Below are 21,566 nucleotides of genomic sequence, written 5' to 3' on the forward strand. Positions count from 1 at the left end.
CCAGCCCTGTGCCTTCCTGGGCTGTGCCACCACCAGGAAGAAGGGGAGAACTCTTCACTCAGTTCCAGCTCAGATCTTCTTGGAGAGACCTCTGGTGGACCTCGTTATGATCATATGTCCCCTGTGCTAGGAGGTGGCCACTATGGAGAAGGGGCACTGCTGTTCCAGCCCAAACACTGCCAGAGCCAACCCTTTACACCATCTGCCATCCTTTCCCCAAGATGTCCCCACTTGCTTTAAGGTGTTTCTTGTACTGTAGCACAATTGCCAGCACCACCCCAGAGCTCTGTCCAAGGTCGGATGTGACTCCAAAGAATTCCATAACCAAGGCCTCCTCGTCACTGAGTTGCCTCTGCCCACTGGGGGAGAGAACCTGCCAATATAGGACATACACACTGGATGCAGCCCACCCGTCCTCCACACAATAGGGAGGGGCTTGCCAGGCTAGCAGGGCTCAGAAATCCATTTGTTTGTGGATGGATCACGCCATCCCTGACAGTGAATTGAACCCCTCAGCCCATCCCCATGTGGAGGTTCCTGTGGATTACTTCTTCCTAAAGGAATATTGTAGGGCGTTACTTGGCTAGGGTCTTTACCATCTCATTGTTCAAACACCACCTCATTCTTGTTCATGCAGTTTTAGAGCATCCAGGGGGTGATCCAGGGAGAACAGACCCTTACAGATTTCCTTTAGCTTTCCATAAATACAAGGCAGGAAGTTCATTATTTAATATCTAATTGACATTGACTCTAAATTGGGTGGACTCTGTTGCCTTCTGGGAGGAGAGGACTTGAAGGAGCTGAAGGAGTTGCAGGTCCCCAACCAGCAAGGGTGCAGACCAGGCAGGAGAGGTGAGAGCTCCTTGCACTGTCACAGAATTGGTCTACTGTGGGGATGAGGACATGGGGAAGGTGCTGATGCCTAGATCCAAGCTCTTTTGGTTCAAGGAACAGAGACCTGGCTGAAACAAAACTCACTGAGGAAAGGGAGTCCATGGACCAGGTTCTCTAATGTTCCCTGGATTCTGTGCTCTCTCCTGTCTCTCCTCTGCCATCCAACTGAGAAAAGGGTACCCTTGCCTCCCTGGAAATACCTGGAATGCACACAGACCCTGAGCTGGGGTGACATTCTTTTGTGGGAAGCCCTTACTGGGACCCCTGACTGGGTGCCCACCACACTTACCTTCTAATACCAGCAGTTAGCAATGTGGGGAAGTTGACCCATCCATGATCCTGTGTCTCTAGGTTCCAAGTACATTTCTTTGTTCCCTTCTGCACTCACAGCATAATTAGAATACCATTATGTGACTTCTGGACCCCCCAGAAACTTCTCAGCCCTTGCCTGTCATTATCCTTGATGCCACCAACAGAGTAAATTTGTTTGGCACAGATACACTGCCATTTTCCCAATGCCATGAGAACTGTTGAGCTTCACAAAGTACCATTCACTCTAAGTTATTGTTTAAGCCATACTGGTTATGTATTGCTCTTTGCAATTTCTCAAGAGATGATCAGTGTCCAGTTCCTGTCATCTTGGACTACTCAGAACTTTCAGAAAATTTGGAGCCCCTTTTTTCTGATGCTCGTGAAACTGTTCTGCTATTTTCTGCTGCTAGATTACCTTGGGGGAATCCTGGGTTTCCTGTGCTAGGCTCCATTGAAAGCCAGCAAGGTGGTTAAACATTGACTTTTGAGCCAACGTGGGGAACCTGAGATCTCACCCCCAGCAGCTAGCATGGGCACAGAGCAAAGGCAGCTGGTCCTCAGCAGCCCTCCGCTGCCTACGTGCAGAAACCCTGACAAAGTGCCGAGCTGCTTCCTGGAAAGGACGCAAATAAGAAGCCGCTGGCTGTGATCCGGTTTCAGATGAGCTCTGCTGTGGGTTACAAAACCTGTGTCATAATTTCACTCTGGACGTTTTCTGCTGCTTGTTTCCCTAAGGAGGATCTTGGGGTGTGTGTGTGTGTGTGTGTGTGTGTGTTCGTGTGTGTATGTGTGTGTGTGATTTCTTTTTGGTAATTGTTTTAGAAAACACAGGAGCTCAAAATAGTGACAAGCTCCAGCTCTTCCTTGCTGTGCCCTGGGGTCTCTTGCCGTTGGCACACAGGGGTTATGCTGAGAATCAGCCAGGGCCACCCAGCAGTGGATGAGGGTTCCCAGAAGCCCCTGCCAAGCCTCTGCCAGCTGAAGGGATGTGCACTGGGTTGGGTTTATTATCTGCATTATAAAACCTTAAATGCCTGTCACAGCAATTTAATCTATAATATTCCTTGCAGAATTTTTTTGACCTATAAAAGTGGTATTTAAGATCCAGGTTATTCAAAAAGGTAGAGGAAGATGATGGTGGAGACTAAAAGTATCATGGAGCTGTACCCAGGAGGGTCAGGCCTGGGAGGAGTGGGACCTCCTGCTGCCCCTCACCCTGTCCCCACCTGCAGGGCTATCACCCTCAAAGGGACTGTGTGAGTCCAGGCTACTTGCTAATGTCACTCCAAGTACTGCCAGTCAGCCTGGTTACTCATATGTCAGCTTTCCATCCTGAGGTTGTGTTTCAGGCACCAACTGCCTTTCCATAGAAAAGCATGAGTCATGCAGAGGCCTAGCCACAGGGTGGGGGAAGGGCACCCATCCCCGGAAAGAATGGGGGCAGGGGCCTTTTTATAGCTTTCTGAGTAGGCTTTCTTTTCCATAGGTTAATTTTTATCTTAACAACCCAGATAGGGTTGGATGGCCTTTTAATAAGAAATCTATTTAAATACAAGGGATTGTTTGAACTGCTTTTTTAAAAGTCAAGGGCATTTGTATGATTTTGAGTGTATAAATAGCTTATATTAATAGTTGTTTAGTAGGCATTAAAATGACTGGAACTGTTTTGAGTGCATTCCCTGAACACCACATCTAGAAACAAAGAACACTGCCTTTATTTGGCTCCCTGGGGGCTGCTGTGAAATGAGGGTCAGGTGAGCACCCGGAACCCACCCAGCACTCAGACAGATGGAACTCTGCAATCCCAGTGTTATTCTGGTTTCCTGACTTGGGAAAATGATCTAAAAATAGACTTGAATGAGCATAACCTGCAAAAATAAGTTGTCAGCTTCTTTTTTACTCCTGCTGGGTCAAAAACAAAGCTGTCAGCAATTTCTCCGAGTTGAGAAATCTGTATACGTTCTTATTTTAGAGAAAGCTTCTTCAGGGGACTGTAATTGGGTCCCCTTGCGTCTTTAAGTGTCAACGAATCACCATATGCTGTTCTGGAGGTTCATAGACTGCTGAGACCTGTCCACCTACAGCCAGAAAGTGATAGCTGTCCCTCTGGGCAGCTACACTTGAGCAGCATTCAGCCCCACACAGCCTGGACCCTGGGTCTTTGAATGTGAGCAGCTGAGAGACACTTAGGAGATTGGGGCTTGGAGCACTGGTCCAGGGAGGTGGAGAGGATGCCTTGGCCAGACTGGTGGGGCCTCAGGTGAGCCCAGAACTTGTTGACTTGGGTGGCCACAACCCAGAGTTCTGGGTTTTGAGATCTGTGAAGAACTCAGCTGTCTTAACCCAGTACAGTCAGTGTTCTGTGCCAAGTGTTCAACAGCCTTGCACTGAGATGATCAAAGAGCAGCTGCATCTATACTAAAACAACTGTGCAGACTTCTTTCTCATCATTTTTTCCCTGAACAGTATAGTATAACAACACTTGCCTATTTACCTTAAATGTTGTAAGTAATCTAGAGAGGAAGTACACAGGGGATGTGCTATGCTATATGAAAATAAGGCCTTGTTCTTTTGTTTTATATAGGGAGTCCTGAAGTCAATCCCTGCAGATACCAAGGAATGACACAGTTTATCACAGGCTTTATAGTGGGAAGTCACATGTGGAGAGCAGAGAGCTGTGGTCCCAGCCTTGGGTGTCATTAGTGCCCCTGTGAAATGACCCTATGTAGTAAGATGACTCATGAACCCAGAGCCTGTGTGGGAGCTGAGCCCTTATTTCACTTGAGAACAGAAAACCAGATGGATGGGAATCACACTTCTGAGTGGAGAACAGCACTCAGAGTGGTCCCCCAACTGCCCCTCCCAAGGTCAAATCCTGACCATCTCAGCCTGAGCAAGCTCCACTCACTCAGGCTCCCTGTCACATCCCACAGGCAGCAACCCCCAGACTGCCTTCCTTTCTACCTGGTCTGGGGCTGCTTGTCATCTTTCTCTATTCCCGATGTTTCTCAGATAACAGAAATATCTCCTAGTTCTCACTTCCAACACATATGCACACGCATAGATATGTACACACACAGGGTACTAGGGAGGAAAGGGATTTCTCCTGGTTTAGGGATAGTGACACCCTGAGGATGCAAAAGAAGAAAAGAAGGAGGCCCAGGGTCCAGGAAGCCCTTCAGAGCCAGATAGGGCCAGCCAGTGTCTAGAGGACTAGAAGAGGCCCAGTGTCGCAGTATCTACCAGCACTGCTCTGTCAAGGCATCCAAGAGACCAGTGGCAGAGGGATCTGCCAAACCTAGATGGAAAGTGTTGATGATACTTTCTAGTCTCATGGGAGACCACTGTCCTATTTACTTTTCTCACTGCTGACACAAAATACTCAACACCCAAAGTTAAAGGAGGAAGGTTTATTGAATCTCACAGTTTGTAGGGGTTTCAGTTTATAGTCAGCTGGCTCCAAGACAGGATGGTATGGCAGAGGGGCATCACAGAGAAGAAACAGTTCATGGTGGGCAGAAGGCAGGAGGTAGCAAGCAAGTGACAACAATGACTATTTCTGACCCTTATCTTCTGTCCAGGCAACATGCCCTTAGGGAAGGTAGCACTCCCACTCAGGGAGGGCCTTCCCATTATCCACATCCAGAACTATGCCAAACCAATCAGTAGACTTAGTAATCATACACCCTTGATGCATCACACACTCTAGATTTGGCCACCTCTGAAAGTCTCACCTGTGACTGCATGAGGATTTGAAGGACATCTAGATATAAACCAAAACAACTGCACAGCAACCCATAGCTTTTATGTGAGCTGATGAACTAATTTAACCATTTGTAGAAGGTGCCAAGGGGGAGGGGGAATTTAATTTACCACTCAGAACTTTTGCAAGGGTCGAGTTGGGACTAGAGCACTACCTGCCCCAACCGTGTACCTGTGCACATCCTTAATAGGCAAGTACCTATTACCAGGAAGAGCAGCCCAGGTTCCAGGGATGCTAAGTGTCTTTGTGCACCCTACCTGCAGTGGTGACCTCCTACAGGTGACCTGGCACCATAGGCCAAATGCACTTCACCGATCAAAGGTTATAAAATATTTCTAGATAATATAAATGGATGCCACCAACAGCTGTAGCCTCACATGCATCATCTCCAGAGCAAATGAAATTTATAAAAGGAGTAAAAAAGACATCATACTTTTAAAATGAAATGGAACAGATCACTGATGCTTTGATGGTCTTTGAACCCTAAGAAGAATGACTTCTTGGCATGGTGTGTCAGTCAGCTTTCCATCACCATGACGAAACAACTGAGATGAACAATTTGAAGGAAGGAAGGTTCACTGTGGCTCTGTGTTTCCAAAGTTCAGTCCATGTTCAGCTGGCTCCATTGCTTTAGGCTGTGGTGAGACAGGAACAAAAGCCAGTGAGAGTGTGAGATGGAAGAGAGCTGCTTACCTGAAGCCCGGGACAGGACGTATCCCCATTGTCACACTCCTATAACCCACTCCTTTCAATGAGATCCCACCTCCTGAGTTCCTCTTACCCCCCTCCCAGTATGGCCTTCAGATTGAGCATTCATCCACACAGTTGAGGTCAGATCCCTCAGGACTCAGTCACCACTCTGGCATTGCTGTCAGGGACTGAGGTTTCAACATGTGAGTCCCTGGGACACCAAGGCACATTTAGAATTCAAACCCCAACACACGGGCAAGACAGCCTGAGCTCCCTGGCCCAGCTGACTTTGCTGTGCTGGAGACAGGGAACTGCTGGCTGCTTCCAGGAATATGGTTCCTGAGAGAAGGTCTGGCACTGAAGAGAGGCATGAGGAACAAAGCAGCACACATCACTAGGGTTTCCATGTGGGAAGGTGGGTCTCAGTGTGTGATATTAGAGGTGGGTGGGCCTTTAGAGGCAGGCCTAGGGGGAGGCTGTCTGGTCCCTGAGTGCTGCACCCAGAAGGACTACGTAAGGATCTGGAGTTTGTTCTCTTGCAACTGAGTCATTAGAGAAGAATAAAGAAGCTCCTGCCCCTGTTATGGGTCATGTCCCTGCCTGTGACTGTCACTATTATGCCTCCTGCCACGTGTAGGGGAGCCAGGCAGTGTCACCAGAGTGGGCAGTGTACTGTCTCAACTCAGCCGCCACAACCATGAGCTAAGTGAACCTCTTTCCTTCACTCATCACCCTCTCAGGAATTTCATTGTAGAAATGGAAATAGATGAACACAGTTTCCTGAGTGCCTGATCACTGTCAGTGTGAAAGCAACTTATAGACCCATGGAGGCATAGGTCCTTCCGGGGCACAGAGGAGCCTCCTGGTATTTAAATTCCTGCTATGTAACAATCCATCCCCACTTTGCATTCTTAGAACAACAGTGTTTCTTTACTCAGGATTCTGGGCAGCAGAATTTGGGCAGAGCTCAGCAGAGCAGTTCTGCTCCAGTTGGTGTTGGCTCCATTGCTCTGTGATCACCCTCCCTGGGGTTTCCTGGATGCCCTCTCTTCAAAGACCTACGGTGCATGGCCAGGTGTCTGCAGCATGGTGGCTGAGATCCAGTCAGGAGAACAGAGATGCTCACAGCCTGGGGAGGTCTGGGATTGGAGACCTGGAAGTTTGTGTCTGTTGGTCAAAGCGGAGAGGAAGTGGACACCAGGTTTTGTGGGCTTTGATGGGATATGTGTGGACAAGCCCGGGTGTGTGCCCAGTGTTTAGTAAGTACCCTGCTCATGGAAACTGTCTACATTGCTGTGACCTTTGTTAGTTACTCATGGGGCACCTACCACATGTTCACCCTGTCCCAGGGAACAGATGCTCAAAGCATTCCTGTGGGATCACAGGGCAGAACTGGGCCATGCAGGGAGTTGAGGATGGACAGGTCTAGATGTTAGCAGCCTCGGTTCTTCCAGGTCTGGTCAGCAGTATGGACTTTTCTTACTGTCCGGGCTCCTCCCACAGCAGGTTTCCTGGGGCTTTGTTCATCAGAGATCCATCATGTGGTGTTGCTGAGCCAGCTGGGCCACAGACACAGAGTCCCCCAAAGTAGCACAGGGAATGGTGGGCCTGGCTTGATTTGTGGCCATTGTCATGGAGCTGTACTGAGTCACATCCTGGACCATGGGACAAGAAAGGTCACAGCTGCTCCTGACCACCTGGTGCCTCCATTCTCTTCCCTCCTGTCACCTTCCCTTCCAGGCAGGGCAGTTATTCTGTCCTTTTTTTGCTGCCTTAAACCTCCATCTCCGCCCTCCACTCCTGAGGCTCCCCCATTTCTCAGGACTACTTGGCACTTCCTAGGAGGCTCTGGCAGCTGCTGGTGACATGATGGCACAAATTATTCAAGTGCTGGAATTGGGTGGTGGCACTCCAGGGCCACTCATCCCAGCCCGGACTGAGAGAGGAAGGGATAAGAAGGAGAAGGAACCGGGCACCGAAGAGAGGGAACTTCCCAAGAACAATGTCCCAAGGATGAGAGGCTTCTTCAAGGAGAAATTGTGCCCGGGTTCTCAGCCCTGCCTGCATGTCACAGGCCCTCCCCTCCACCCTCAGAGGTTTCTAAAAGACCTTTGCCAAAGCCCTTCTGCTCTCCAGCCACACCCATACTTGCCAGTCTCTGGGGGCAAGACCCACACATGGGAACTTTCTAAACTTCCCAAGTTATTGTCATGGTCCATCCATTGATGTGGGCAGAGCCATTAATTCCATGAACGAACGTGGGTTTGAATATCAGTCAGCTTGCACTTTTTATACACTTCACTGTAGACCAGAAAAATGCTGGATTCCCAGAATGGAAAGGTGTATGGGGCCCATCATCTGTAGCTGGGAAGCCCTATCTTTTCAACCTACAAAGAGGCCAAGCTCCCCAGGAAGATGAAACGGGCATGGCTGGGGGCGGGGGTATCATCTGCAGTCCAGGAAAAGGAGCCCAGGTTCCAGGGCTGCTAAGTGTCTCTGAGCACCCTACCTGCTGTGGTGACCTCCTACAGGCCGGGGTGTGGGAGAATGGCTTGGGCCAGCCTGAGCAATAAAGCAAGACCCCACCTCGGAAATAAAGTGGAGGACTGTGTGTCTGTTCAGCACTGAGATGCGGGAACCCTCAGATGCTATGGCCTCAGGCACTCTGCTCAGGCCAGCAGAGGAGCCCAAGAGCCTGCGTGGGAGTGTGGGTCTGCATGTGCCGGCATCGGTGTCTGTGACAGAAGTAGTAGCACCCGGGCATTCATAGCGTAGCACAGCAATTATGCAGACTGCATTTGCATTCTCATTTTGATACGAAAGTAAAAATAGAAATAATTTTTTTAAAAAAAGAGAGAGAGAGAGAGAGAGAGAGAGAGAGAGGAAAAGAGGGAGATGAATGGGCTTTTCGCGAGCTGCAGATCCTGGGGAAAACTGAGGTCATAAAGCAGACAGCTCTCTCTTTCTTTCCCCTAATTAATTACAATGTAACGTCAGGGTGTGGGCTATGTGGAGCCTTCCATTCTTAAACACAATTTGACAGCTCCAGGCTCCAGGATTTCATCAGGAGCTCAGGTCTGCTGCAGTGCTGTTGGAGGCGGTTGTGTAATTTCAGCTGTCCTGTCTCACAGGCCATGCAACCGAGCAGGCATCCTGCATCCTCCTCAGGACAGGAGCAATCCATGGCACTGCCTCATGCTGAGGAAAAGATCTCACTTCTTTCACTTTTATAAGGGAGAGACTTCAGGATGAAAATGCTTTAAAAAAGAAAAAGAGAAATACAGAAAAGAAAGTAAAAGCCTCGGTGTCAGCTACACACAGTGGTATACATTTGTAATTCTAGTATTCCAGGAGGCTGAGGCAGGAGGATTGCTAGTTCAAGCCAGCCTGAACAACTTAGTGACTTAATGAGACCCTGTCTCAAAATAAAAAAAACAAAAAAGGGCTGGGACGTAGCTAAGCGCAAAGGCCCTGGGTTCAGTCCCCAGCACCATAAAACAAACAAAACACAGAGGCCCCTCATTTCCAATGTTTAACAGCATTCTTTGTTGCCTTTCCCATTTTGAGCAGTGTAGCACAACAGAATGGCTCTGGTCATGGCTTTGGGGTGTGGTTATCTGGCTTTAGAATTCAAGTTAGGAAGGTTAGTTGGCATCTCCTTGCCTCAGTCTCCTGATCTTTGAAATGGATAAGCAGTGGTGACCTCCTAGGTAGTAGGAAATACATCCTTGCACACAAGGCTCAGAAGTGAGCACAGGAGGAGACCAACACTGCTGGCTGTCACACAGCCACTCCTGAGGTCTTCCTGTGCTTATAAAAGCAGATGCACGCCCATGTGCATGTGCACAGATTCGAACACACACATGCACACATTCTGACAAGCCCATGAAAACATGTAGGTACACATGTCCTTCAAGTTGGGCATGATGTCATTGCAGTGGTGGTCCCAGTTGCTCAGAAGGCTGAGGCAGGAGGATCTCTTGATATCAGTAGTTCAAGTTCAACCTGAAATGATAATAATGATAAAATTCACCTTGAGAGTCAACAAACCTCAAGCTATACTTCAGAGCTGCTATCTTAGAACAGCATGTCACCAGTGATCGTGGGGAAGGACAAATGCTTTGCAGTTCCCCCCAACCTATCTCAGAACAATGTTTTTGTAAGATGCAGTACACCTGGATTACTAAAGGTAGTTACCCTTGATGCTGCAGGAATGTCTGACTGCTGCGAAAGTTCTGAATGCTTCTCTCTGTTGCCTTCAATTATTATGTCACACAGCAGAAACTGTGGCAGGTCTCCTAGTCTGTGAGCCACACTGGAATAGCAAAAGGAGCCCATGCCTAAGGCGTTCTGTGCTTTTCCAAATTGCATTCACAAATAATCTTTTTGTTCCTATAAACTACTGGAAACTGCAACCTGCCAGCTGGAAAGTCCAGGGACTGACATATTCTTCAGCTCATATGCCGGTCCTTCCTTGCTTCCTTCCTTCCTTCCTTCCTTCCTCCCTCCCTCCCTCCCCTCCTTCCTTCCTTTCACTGAGGATGGAACCCAGGGCCTGGCATATGCTATGCAAGTTGCACACCATTGAGTTACGCCACCTGGCCAAAGCACCAATTCTTAATTACTAGTGGAAAGGATTCTCCTACCATTATCACAGACACTGTGAGCAGGAAGATCCCTTAGCTGTGTGGTAGAAACCTCAGTAAGAAAAGTCTGTCAAAATAGAAACTGTGGGGGCCTTCTTCAAAGAATTCCCATGCACACATTATAACCTTCCACATACAACTCTGGTAACAGTGAGATTGGGCCCATTTCCCTCCTCCCATTTTTCTCTGTTAATCTTCTGCCACAAATCCCTTTCCAATGCACACAATTTCTCCAGGATCCTAGTTACTATAGTTGGATTTCAACTAAACCAATAATTTGGTTTTCTGTGTTCCTTTGCCCAGGTTCAGTTTTTATTTTCTTTTTAAAAATAGTGCATTACCCAATAGGACAAGCTCTTAAAACTCACCATGGAATGATGTTTAATGCAATTAAGTTGGAGTTGGAGCTTGTTCTCACTGGCTTCGATGAGTCATCTCTGTGATGATGGTGCTGGCATGTACTTTCTGACTCTCGTGAGTATTAGCTTGTTGACTTCAGTGCTTTGACAAAGTTCTTTTATTTGGTAATATTCTGTTATGTTTTGGAGTGAGGTTATGCTGGTCCTATAAAACAAACTGGAATGTGTTCACTCCACCTCTGTTTCCCAGAACAGTTTGTGTACTCGTGGTTTTACTGCTTCTTTTAATGTTTGCTGGAATTCTCTAGAAACAATCCAGGCCTGGAGTTCCCTCAGCGAGAAGGTTTATGACAACAAATTCAATTTCTTTAATGGATACGGGCTTATTCAGATTTTCCTTTTCATCTTTTGTAAACTTTGGCAAGTTGTACTTTTCTAGGAATTTGTTGATTTCATTGAGCTGCCAACTCGATTGGCATAAAGTTGCTCACAAAATTGGGTCTTAATCCTTTAACCCCTTTTAACTCCAGAAAAACCTATCTGAAGTGATAATTAGCCTTTCATTTCTGATATTTGCTATGTGTGTGATGTTACTATTTTTCCTTCATTGAGTACTTATAAGTTTATTTTCTCGTTAAAGTACCAGGATTTAGCATAAAATTTTTTCTAATACAGTATTTGTTTTCTATTTTATTGATTTCTATTTTTTTCTTTCCACTTTCGATACCTCAATCTCTCTCTCTCCCTCTCCTTCTCTCTCTCCTTCCCTCCCTCCCTTCCTCTCTCTATCCCTCTCCTTTTCCTCTCTCTCTTTTTACTTTCTTGAAGTGGGATTTCAAGTTCTTTTCTAATGTAAGTCTTTAAAAAGTATAAATTTCCCTCCTAGCCCTGTTTAACTGCCTCTTTCACATTTAGATATATTCCATTTTCATTATCTGTCAAATTGAAATGTTTCATAAATCCTTTGTAATTTATTTTTCAAAAAATCTATTATTTAGAAGTGTGTAATTCAATTTCCAAATATTGTGTGTAGTGGGGGGGTGTCCTAGATATGTTACTGATTTCTGATTTAATTCTGTGTGGTCTGAGAACCTACTTTGTATGATCTCAGGTAGCTCAAAATTTTTAGAGTCATATTATGGCCCAACACAATTTGTCTGACTTTTCTATGGTAGTTGAAGAGAATGCATAGTGACATATAAATGACAATGAGGTTAAGCCACATAATGATGATGTACAGTTTCTCTGTGTCTATTGATGTTTTTTATAATTAGTCAGTAAGTTGCCAAGAGAGGAGTCTTATATCTCACCATGAGAGGGGAATTTTTTTTTCTCCAAAAAAATAAGCAAAAAAGGAGGACTTCTTTGATCTGATAAATGGCATGTAAATAAACTAGAGTTAATAAGTACTTACTATTGAAATATTGAGGACTTTCTATGATCAGGCACAAGATATGGCAGACTCAATCTCTCTCTCTCATCATTTATAGTTGGCATTATTTTCATGATCTAAAACAAAATCATGTAAATGCCATAAATATTGCTGCAGAAGAAACAAAGCTCTCTATTTGAACATGATATGATTATTTACATAGAAAATCTTCGGAACCTACAAAACCACTAGTATAAATTGCAGATACAAAAACCAATAACAGATGTATACATGTGTACTAACAGTAAATAATTTGAAAATTAAACTTTTAAAATTCCATTTTTGGTTTTCTAAAAAAAATTTTTTAACGTATAACTAACAAAAGACCTAGAAGTCTTTCTCAAAGATAACTACAGAACACTGCTAAGAAAGACATTTCAAAGGCCTAAACGCACAGAACATTCTAAATCTTGTTTGTTTGTGAAGGCTAGGTAGTATTGACACAGACATTGATTCCCCTTGAACTGATCTATAGATTTGGTGCAATCCAAGTTAAAATTTCAGTAAGGTTTTGTGTAGAAGTTAAGCTCTAAAAGTTATGAGGAAATGCAAATGACTTTGATCAGACAAAACAATGTTTAAAAAGTTGGAGGGCCGGCCCCACCTAATTCTAAGACTTCCTGCAAAACCCCAGTGGTCAAGCAGTGTGTGCTGAAACAGGATGTGGGGTCATTGGACGCAGTAGAGATAAGAATAGCTAGTTCCACAGGGTCTTCAACAAAGACGCCTCTCTATTTAATAAGGGGAAAAAAACATCTTTTCAGATGAATAACCGTGCAGACAAACCAACCAACCAATCACCCAACCAGCCAGCCAGCCAACCAGCCAGTCAAGGAACCAACCAGCCAGTCAACCAAACAACCAACCAACCAACCAACCAGACAGACATCATCCCTGACCCTGCTTCATGCACAAATTCACTTGAAATAATCACAAACACAATTTTTTTAGAAGAAAATGTAGAATAAAATCTTTGGTACCTAGAGCAGGCAAATAATATTTTAAATAGAAAACAAAAAGCAGAAGCCATTAAAATATGGATAAACTGGATCAACAAAATGTCCATCTTTTATTCTTCAAAAGATGTCATTAAGAAACTGATAGGAGAAGTCAGGAAAAGGAGAGAATTTTAGCAGCACCTATATCTGACAAAGGACTTGTAACCATAACATAAACAGCACTCAAAGTTCAGTATCACAAAAGCAAACAGAATTGTTTATAAATGGGTAAATTATTTGCAGACACTTCCACCAAAGAAGATAGATAAATGGCGGAAAACCCCACCGAAGGTTCCACACCCTCAGTTGCCTGGACAATGCAAACAAAATTGCAATGAGCTGTTACTATGTAGCCACTAGGATGGAAAGCCCAGACCAACAATACCAGGTCAGGTGAGGTGGGGTTGGAGGTGACGCAAACACTTTGGAAAACTATTAAAGAGTTTAGAAAACTCAATATGGCTGTCATGCAAACCCCTGTCTCCAGTTCTAGAGATTTGCCCAAAATAAGTTAAGCATATATCTGTAGAGATCCATGGGCGAAAGTTCATAAAAGGTCATTTCCAATACCCTGAACTAGAAAATCTCCTAACGCCTATAGGCAGATGAGTGGATGATCACTTTGGATTATCCAAATTATCCAAATGAATGGAGTGGTACATTCACACAGGGGATTGCTACTCAGCAACAAAAAGGAAGGAGCTGTTGATAGACAAAACAGAAAGGAGGCTCAGGACAATTATACTGAGAGGAGGAAGCTAGAAGAGTACATGCCTTTTGATTTCTTTTCTACAAAAATGTAATAGTGTAAACTAATCTATCCTGATGGAAACCAGGTTGGTGGTGGTCTGGGGATGAGGGTGAAGGGAAGGACTGCAAAAGGGCCAAGAATCCTTTGTGGCTGGCAAATGCATTCTGCCTCCTGGCTGCGCCAGTGGTTTCCTAGCTTATGTGTGTGGCAAATTCACCAGACTGCAGAGTCTGAACAAATAGTTTAGCAGGTACCAACCACATCCTCAGGAAAAAAAAAAAATCACACCTTCAATAATTTTTTTTAAAAAAATCTGTGCTGCATCTGCTTGGGGACAAGTCTGCACTAGGAAAGAGAATAAGGACAAGTTCAGTGGTGGTGGTGATGTCGTGTGGGTATACTGTACATGACTCCACAGAGGCCTGTGCATTTCATTCTGTATGCACCTTGGCCTGGAGTGGGGTTGCAGCCTGATGAACTCCTCACACACCCACAGAACCCATGGAGCCTTGCACACAGTGCGCTGTGGAGTGCCAGGCACTCCCTGTGGGATCACAGCCCCCCAGGAGCCACATCTGCTGCTGCTCCTTGGCCTCACTAAAGAGAATCACAGTCCATACCACACTAGTGGAAGATCAAGATTCAAAGTATGATTTCTAATGATCATGTGCTTTGCACGGTTGCAAAGTTAAAAAAAAAAAAGTTGTAAGCAGAGCCATCACAAGTTGGGAACCATATGTGATACATTTTCATATCTCTATGGAAAAAGAAGAAAAATAAGTTTTTAACTATCAAAAATGGATACAACTCACCAGTTTAAGCTGAGGGTAATCCCTAAAAGGTTAACAAAAAGACTTGTTTTCTTTTGAATTAGGATCACGTGCATTGTATTTGGTCAAAAGAGCACAACCTGATTAATAAAGGGTATTAATTAGCTGTCTGTCCCTGTGACAAAGTACTTGAGAAAATCAGCTGAACTTGAGGAAAGCTCTGTTTTGGCTCCTGGTTTCAGAGGTTTCAGTCCATGGCTGGGTGGTTCAGTGCTTTGGGGCCTGAGGTGAGGCAGAAGAGCATGGCAGAGAGTGCATGGCCAACAAACATCTTTCACCTCATGGCAAGAAGCTGGGAAGCAGAGAGAGAGGACACTCCAGAGTACATAATGCTCCCTTCAAGGGCATCACCCCAGAGACTTAACCTGCTCCGCCAAAATCACCTCTCATCAGTTCCAGCACTTCCCAGCGGCATCACAGGCTGGAGCCCAAGCCGTCAAACATGGGCTTTGGAAGCAACCTTGAAGATTCACGCCTAGCACGAGGCAGATTGTGAGGTTCATGTCCCTCACATATTCAGTCAGTGCAGCAAGGCACTTCTAGCTGGTGCTGGAGAGCGAAAGATGCTTCATCAGAGTAGGGACATCACCTTCATCCATCAGATTTTGAGCTGGAGAGGTAAGCTACTTCACAATTCTCTGATGTTGCTACTAAGATGACGTGCTTTCAGAGAAGAGAAATATTTCCAGGTTTTCTTCTCTTTTGACAACCTCCTATTTCAAGGGGTAATGCAAATTGACTTTAGGTCTTTTGTTTGGTTTACGTGAGTAAGAGGCAGTATTTTTTTTTTTTTTACCCCCTTCATAGATCCTGTTGGGTGGTACATTAAAGTCAGGTCCTTTCTTGATGATGTGATTAAGGATCATCCACTTGAGTTGCTTAACAGTGTTTGCATTTCCATTGGACAATTTTTTTGAGACAGGGTTTTGTTATATAGTCCAGGCTGGCTTTGAACTCATGGTGATCCTCCTGCCTCAGCCTCTCAAGTACTGGGATTTTAGATGCACGCCTCCACACCCAGCTCCCCACTGGACAATTTTTTGTCTAAGATGCCTACTTTTGGCAGCATTCTTAGGTGGCTGCTGTGCAATGAGCCTCCTGGTGTTACTCCATTTATGCCCCTTCATAGTGCAGAGAATTTTACTGATGTCATCAAGGTTATACATCAGCTCACCTACAAAGGGGGAGATTATCTACATGGGCCTCAGCTAGGGAAAGTGGCAAGCCAAGTTTCCTCTGGTTGATAACAGAAAGGCAAGTTAGAGAAGTTTGACAGTGGATTTCTGGGGTTGGCTCTGAGAGAGGACTTTAGGACAAAGACTTAGGCAAGGGCATCGTAAAGGAACCAGAATCAACCCTTGGCCAACAGCCAGCAAGCGAAGAGAGCTTCAGGGAACTGAAATGAACCAGCCATCTGGACGAGTTGAAATGGCTTTTTGTCCCTGAGCCTCCGGAAGAAAGCCTGTGACTTTGGCCTTGTGAGACTCAGGGCAGAGAACCTGACTAACTTGAGTGGACTTCTGACCTACAGAACTATGAGATAATAAATGGGTATTGCTTTGAGCTATAAAGTTTGTTATGCAGTAATAGAAAATTGATACACAGCTATGATAATATAGTCTCAGTGATAAACCACTTGATTAGTTCCCAGTTTTATTGTAGTTTCTTGTAATATCAGTCAATATTTTACTTTTTTATTTTCAGTTGAGGACAAAGTCTTTATTTGTTACACGTTAGTGAGAAATCAGGTAAATGATGGCCTGTCTTCTTGGGATAGTTCTTTACATTCTTGCTGCTCAAAAAGTGTGGTCCACAGACCTGCACATGCGCACCACCAGGAACTTGTTAAAAATACACAGTCCTGGCTCTTCCCCAGACTTCCTGATGCAGAACCTACATTTTAGTTAGATCTTCTCATGATGTGGTTGCTCATTAAAGTTTGAGAAGGTGATGATGAGTTGCCCTGAAGTTGCAGAGTGAGATTATGTGGAGTTTAAACCAAAGTCTCGCCTGTTAGCCAGGCCTGGAGTCTGGGCCTTCTGCACGAGGTGATAGGGATTCTCAGCTTCCAGAATCTGAATCTCTGGCCAGATACCAAGGGCCTTCATTCCAAGTTAGCTTCCTCTTGGCTTTTGACCCTTCTCTAGGACCTGTGCCTGCACCCTGAGGGAAGCATTTCCTCAGCCAGCATAGGATCTGGCTGCTCTAATCACCCTCATTGTTCGTTCTTAAAGGAACAAAATGTCCCCACTTCCCCATTTATGTGGGTTTAAGGAATGCCTTGGAAGACAGTGACGTGGAAGACTTGTCCCAGCTGCTACAGTGCCTGACATGTCATCAGCCTGTCAGAGACCAGCAGGCCCTGTGTCTGCTCCAAAGCCTTTGGTGTCTTCCTGCTTCTGCAGTTCTTGCAGGGGGTGGGGTGGGGTGTGTGTGGCCAGCGTCCTCAACCGCCGTGTTTAGCTCAGGAGATTCTGAAGGCTGTGTGTCAGAGTGCTCTGTGCTGTGTGCCCAACTTGGCTAATCTCTTCATCTTTCCTGGCTGTCTTCCACAGGGAGTGCAGCTCTCTCACCTCTGGGTCTTCACGTGGGCATTTTCCACTTGGAGTATCCCTCCCACCTCACCTGTCCAGTACCTCTCACCACCTGAGGTACTTATTTTTTTCAGTGGTCTTCATTGACTCCCCCTCCCCACATCTCAGTGAAGGGCCATTGACAGTGACCACCCCGTGCTTTGCTCATCCGTGACAGCATAAAATCACTCCACATGCAGTGGTTGCACGCAGCCCCTTTGCTTGCACACAAGGCCACAAGTCAGGAGTTTTGGAAGGGCCTGGCCGGGTGCTCTCTCCTCAGGGTGCCACCTGTGGATAGGCACAATCAGATACCCGCCGGGATGACATTCACTTGAAGGCTTGACTGAGCTGACATTCCAAGATGGTGCACTGCACTGCTGGTCGGCCATGCTGGTGTGGGCCAGGAGCTCAGGTGATGCTTTGGCTGGAGCATCCACCCCTGGCCTTTGCCTGGCATGGTGCTGGAGTCCTAAGCAGGTGTCGGGGCCAAGTTCTGTGGTTGGACTGGGCTCACAAAATTTCATGTGTTGAGAATGTAACCCCCATTTCACGTTGAGAGTATTGGGGGTGGGGAGGTCTTTGGTTACATGGGTAGATGAGATCCTGAGGCTGGGTTCCCACAGTGGCATTTAGTGGATTTGTAAGAAGAGGAAGAGAGCTCTGAGTTAGCCACTTGCTCTGTCTGCTCTGTGATGTCCTGGCCATGTTATGATGCAGGAAGAAGGCTCTAACTAGATCCTGGCTCCATGCTTTCAGACTTTCTAGTTTCCAGAACTGTAAGTCCCAAAACTCCTGTTCTTTATAAATCAACCAGTATTATCACAAATTGTAGCAACAGAAAATGTACTTAGGCTGAAAGTATTTCAAAAGCTCTTTGTGGATAAGTCCAGAACTTCCACCGCTTTATAGGCTGTATTTCCCTTGGTCAAATGGGCCATGTAAGTCGTCCCAGACTTCCCAGATTAAAAAACAAGGGACTGAGACCCCCTCTCGGCGTCAGGAACACATGGCTTCTCTGCACACATGGCTGCAGACCTCCCTCCCTTTCTCTAGGCCACAGTGGCTTCCTGCGGGGCAGTCTCTAGTCCCATGGCTTCCCCAGCACAAAACACTGTGCCAGGGCCGGTGCCCATCTGCCTGTGGCCTGATGAAATGAGTCTGACAGGATTCAGCAAAGCTGGGGTCGAGGCAACACTGAAGATGACTAGAAGTACCCTGTGTGTGACACGATGCACATGTTGAGTTGATCCTGCTGGTCCATCATGAAGCATGAATCAGCCTGGATTTGAGCTCCTGTTACAGCTTGTGTCTTGATGCACCCCACCACCCTGCGGCCAAAGCCTCATGCAATCATAGGTGGGGCTTTTTCTGAAATTGATTCATGGTGCAGTGCTAGGCTCAAAGGCACTAGGATGGAGGGTGTGAGTGCTGCCCACCGTAAGTGATCCACATAACATAAAAGGGACCGAAAGATGCTGCTGAGGACCCCTTCCCTTCCCTTGTTGCTTTTGCTGTCTGTTAGCCCTCTGCCACCTTGCCTTGGAGCCAGCCGATTATGGACTGAAACCTCTACAAACTGTAAGCCAAACAAATCTTTCGACCTTTAACTTTGAGGGTCAGATATTTTATCTCAGTATCGCTAGAAAAGTAACTAAGACAGCTCCTGCCTGACAGCCCACAAGCCCTCCTTAATGGGGTAGTTTGGGATGGCAGCGGTCACAAAATGACTGAGCACACTCCACACCACCCACTATGGAGGAACAGGATCTTCCACCTGGGATCCTGCTAGGAGAGGGTCTCAAAGATCTGCAGCCCCCACTCAGACCCCAGTAGCACCTCTGACCCCCAAGGCTGCCAGCCTTTGGGCAAGGGCCTCTCTTAGAGGACAGTCACCAAGCAGGTTAGGAGAAAAGCTCTCCCGCCAGCATGCAGGCAAAATTAACTTCTGCAGCCCTCTCTAGTTTGCAGAATTTTATTTACAGCAAAATTCTGGCTTGCCCACAAACATCCTGCCTTGCTAAAAATACTGCCTGCTCCCAGAGCGCAGCTTGTAGCTTGTGAATGTGGCTTTTACCCTCCCTTTACACACAGGTATTTTACATCCTGCTCTCTTTTCTGTGGTCCTTGAAATCATGGCAAATGGGGACGTGGCCACATATCTCCCAGCATAAGCATCTCGCATCTCCCAGCACAAGCCCTGTGGCCAGACAAACCTTTGTCCTCATGGCCCTGAGCACTGACAAGGACTTGGACACTCAGGAGAGATCACTGGCATCTGCTGGCCACTGTCAGGCACACTTGTTTTTTGAGTATCCAAGTTCCCTCAACTGTGTGGGATGGTCTATGGGATTAGCCTCTCTGCTAGGACTCTGTGACAACAGGAAGGACCTAGAGGTGCTCATAGCAGAAGGGACAGTTCCTGCCTCCACTGCCATAGCCACTAGGCACACAGACCAGGATCTGCCAGCTGCTGGGAGCCAGGAATATGGCTAGGAAGTGGCCATCCAACTGTGTCCATGGCCTCTTCAGGGAGAAAGGACCAGGCAGAGTACAGGGCAGCAAGAGGGAAAGGGGAAGAGCTCAGATGACACAGTTTCTCCCTCACAGAAAGAGGCAAGAGGGCAGCAATCAGTAAAGAAAGAAGACAGCACAGTTCTGCGGGCAGGTGTGGGTACCTGGCATCTAGCTCTAGAAATCTCTAAGAAGAAAAGGATTTCCTTTCCCACCTTTCCTCCCTCCCTCCCTCCCTCCCTTCCTCTCTTGCTCTTTTCCTCTTGGAGATGATCTAACAGGGCAGAAGCAGCACTGGGCCAGAGACAGTGAGAGGCTCCTGGCTTCTGACCTCTGCAGTGAGAGGTGTGGAGCTTCCTGGCGGGGTGGCCATGTCTGCCCCTGGTTCCCGATGTAGCATCGCTATGGTCTCACCTGTGAGACGGGGACCCTACCGCCTCAGGTTACTGCTGAAGCATGCACTGACTCATGTGAGCTTGCAGCCTGCAGAGAAGGATGCAAAGTGCAGAGCACTAGGTGGTTTTTATTCTGTGGTTTTGTAGCAGCACTGACAGTTCTGGGTCTACCTGTGTCTCGAGGGGACAGTGTGGTGTTCACAGCCACAATATGCAGGGCTTTCGTAGCTCTTAGGAGCCAGCTGAGCCCCACAGGAAGCGGGCAGGTGGTCACCAGCTCTCGGGCTCTCTCACTGTCCCACACCTGCCTATCAGAGCCACTGTGACTGGATGACCTCCGGAGCCACACTTGGAGAAACACTTGGAGCTGGTGGTCTGATCTGAACCCTCCGTGGCCAGGATCTCCAGGGACCACTTCAGGAGAGTCAGTCACAGAGTCACAGGGACAGAGGAGCCCCCTTACTGAGGTTTGCTTTTTGTGATTTCAGTTGTCTGAGGTCTAAAAATAAATAAATGGAAAATTCCAGAAATAATTCATAAGACTTGTTTTGGGGTTTTTTGTTTACTTGTTTGTTGGTTGGTTTGAGACAGCCTCTTACTATGTTGCCCAGGCTGGCCTCAGATCAAATTCCTGGACTCAAACAACCCTATTGCTTTAGCCTCCCGAGCATCTAGGACTACAGGTGTGTGCCTCTGCCCATCCTGTTTCCTGAGCTTTAAAGTGAACACCATTCTGAGTAGGTGAGGGAACCTCATAGCCCTGTTCCTTCCCCCAGGTTGGGAGTCCTCCCTGGCTCTGTGTATTAGCACTGTGTCCCCAGCACCCATTAATTGCACCTTAGTGGTTTTGTCTTCAGATGGACCACCCTGGTGGCAGTGCTTGTGTTCGAGTTGCCTTATTTTTACTTCATAATGGCCACAAAATGCAAAAGTACTTAATTCTGGTATTTTGGGTATCACGAAGCGAAGTTGTGAGATGCTGTTCATACTTTAATAGGAAACAAATAACACCGTATGCTGAGACTGCTACAGTCTTTGGTCAGAATGAATATTCTTGAATCTGTGAAAAGAGAAAAGGACGTTCTTTTCAGTCTTGCTATCATCCCTTCAACTGCAAGGCTGCATCCACCAGGTACTGTCTGTGTGGAGTGTGTTCTCAGAGGGAAAGGTTAGAGGTGCTGAATGCTAGGGTGCAGGGACACTTGCAGCTCAGGTATCCCTAGGATCTGATCCCTGTACTTTCTTGTTCACTGAAATGGTTTCTTCCTGCAGATCAGGAAGTGAAGTTCTCTTCTAAAAGTCAGCTTCCTGTCTGAGGAAATAGATAACAAAAGAGTTCTTTAACCTCCAAATCATTTCTGCAAACCCAAGTTGGCCTAAGTGAGCTGCAGAAGATGCAACTCTTTGAA

Source organism: Fukomys damarensis, unplaced genomic scaffold, assembly GCF_012274545.1.
Source record: "Fukomys damarensis isolate Sample0158 unplaced genomic scaffold, DMR_v1.0_HiC HiC_scaffold_27, whole genome shotgun sequence".
Classification (NCBI taxonomy): Eukaryota; Metazoa; Chordata; class Mammalia; order Rodentia; family Bathyergidae; genus Fukomys; species Fukomys damarensis.